Genomic DNA, 2126 nt, shown 5'->3' with positions numbered 1-2126 from the left:
ATAAGTATTCTTTAACAACAAGAGACATTAGGAAGTGCATAACTCATTTGATTCATTTGTTGTATGATGTCATTAGTTATGATCCGTTTTGCACTAGGCAGTTATAATATATTGTATAATGCAAGTAATGGTTCTGTTTCCCCTTCTAACTTGAGTTTTTCACTTGGATAAAGGGAAAACAACAAAAGTTGTTGAATGAGGGAGTGTTTAAATGGCTAAAGTTTGTTGGCCAAATTTTGATCCAGAGTGTGAGAACTCAACAATGAATCAATCATGCAAGGTTCACTGTTTTATCTTCCCTTGAATTGCAACTTTGGTTTTCTTTTCTTTTTCTTAGCAATGGTTTGCAAATTGTGCAGATTCTCTGTGCATTTATATATAGCTTAATTGGTTTAATGTAATCTCAAAGTTAAAAGGAAAATAAAAGCACAACAAAAAGGTTAAAAGCTTGGGTAATTCTTAACTTAAATTAGTCTTTGTTATCAATTTAATCCTCACTTGAGTCCAATGTTAGTTTAGCTATAACTTTCTATTAGCCATTTGTTAGGTTTTATTTTTCTGTTCTCTTTTTCCTTTTTATTTCTGTTATTCTGCATTGTATATATACATGCTTCTCTCATAATAAAAGATGAAATCCTTCATTGATCATTCTTTTCACTTATTTTCTCACCCTAGGTAGCTCCTTATGAAAATGGGGCAGAAGTGACTCTTTGATGGTAACTTTCTTTATTGCCTTTGATTAGAAACATATGTTAGCAGCTCCTTCTCTATTTTAATTTGAACAAATGAACAGAAAAGATAGTTGAAAACTAAATTGAAAAGCATATTGAACAGACATATTTTTTGTTAAAACTCCATTAAGTCAATTGTAACAGAAGATCGAGATGCACTAGTGGATGCAACAAGGATACTTATGTGTTTTCTATAAAAACATTACATTTTTAATGATTGGTTCTGTGTATATATTTATGTGTTTGTGAAGCAAGGATACTTAAGGACGAAGGAAGGGTGTTTAAATGGAGCTTCTTAGGGTATTGATCTGATGGTACTCTTTTCAGGTTTTTGGAAGGGGTGAGGGATTGGTTGTGGTGGTTCTGAACTGGAAGATTTGACTAAAAAGGTATGTCGGGTGCTATTTATTTGTCTTTTTCTGTTATTTGAATTGTCTTTACTTTATTTTTCTTTTTCCTATGCAGAATTCTCTCTAATTGCTTCTTTGGTTCTCTAATCTTATAGGAAAGAAAACTAGAGGAACCAAACGTTATGTGCTTCAAAGGAACTCTGGTCATTTTTCTTGATTTCTCTGTTACATTCATATTATAAGCCTATTTTGAATTTTCTTTTTGGCCAAGAACTTCCTCTGTTAAAACTCTTGTGTCAACCTCATGGATTCCCTTCAAACCCATGTGGCACTTTTGAAGCCATTACGAACTAGGTTGTGTCATATTCAATATTGCATAATTATAGATGATTTTTGTTCTGTGTTATTCAAATAAAATAGTTGATTTTGTGGCTTTTTTTTTTGGATGACAACATTACAATAAAGAAGCATGCAATGTAAATGTTGATTTGCAATATTTTAATATTAATTATGTATTTTTTGGTTACATTTGTTGAAATGTTACAAAATAGTTATAGTAACATTTTTAAAATGTTACTTTTTTTATATAAAAAATGTTACTAAAAAGGTTTAGTAACATTTTTAAAATGTCACATTTTCATTAATTAAATGTTACTAATGCTATTCAGTAACAATTTTATAAATGTCTCAATTGATATGTAAAAATGTCACTAAAAGTTATTAGTAATATAGGGTATAGGTAGCATTTGATATAACGTTACTAGATGATATTAGTAACATTTTTTATAGTTTAGTAACATATCTTAGATGTTACTAATGATCATATATGTAGTAGTGGTACTAGGTGGCTGACTTGAAGAAAGAAAAAATAAGCCAGACCAGATAGGAAAAAAATAAGTGGGGTACAAAGAACAAATAATTGGGGAGCTGCATATTACTTTTTGTACAATTTTTTAAAATTTAGTAATCAATCATTTTTTTATCATCCAATGGGATGTATCTCTTATGTATCTAAAATTTGATTATAAGTTTAAAAAATCAACAC

General features: G+C 29.5%; 1 long non-coding RNA gene across 1 annotated transcript; it reads left to right on the top strand.

Moving 5' to 3' along the window:
* Nucleotides 1–1059: 1059 nt before the first annotated feature.
* Nucleotides 1060–1471, top strand: LOC114176647. The gene is made up of 2 exons (XR_003603035.1): nucleotides 1060–1120; nucleotides 1237–1471. It is a non-coding gene; the product is annotated as an uncharacterized LOC114176647 (long non-coding RNA).
* Nucleotides 1472–2126: the final 655 nt, after the last annotated feature.

This window comes from Vigna unguiculata, chromosome 3, assembly GCF_004118075.2.
Source record: "Vigna unguiculata cultivar IT97K-499-35 chromosome 3, ASM411807v1, whole genome shotgun sequence".
NCBI classification, from domain to species: domain Eukaryota; kingdom Viridiplantae; phylum Streptophyta; class Magnoliopsida; order Fabales; family Fabaceae; genus Vigna; species Vigna unguiculata.
This window is presented reverse-complemented; position numbering and strand designations above follow the sequence as displayed.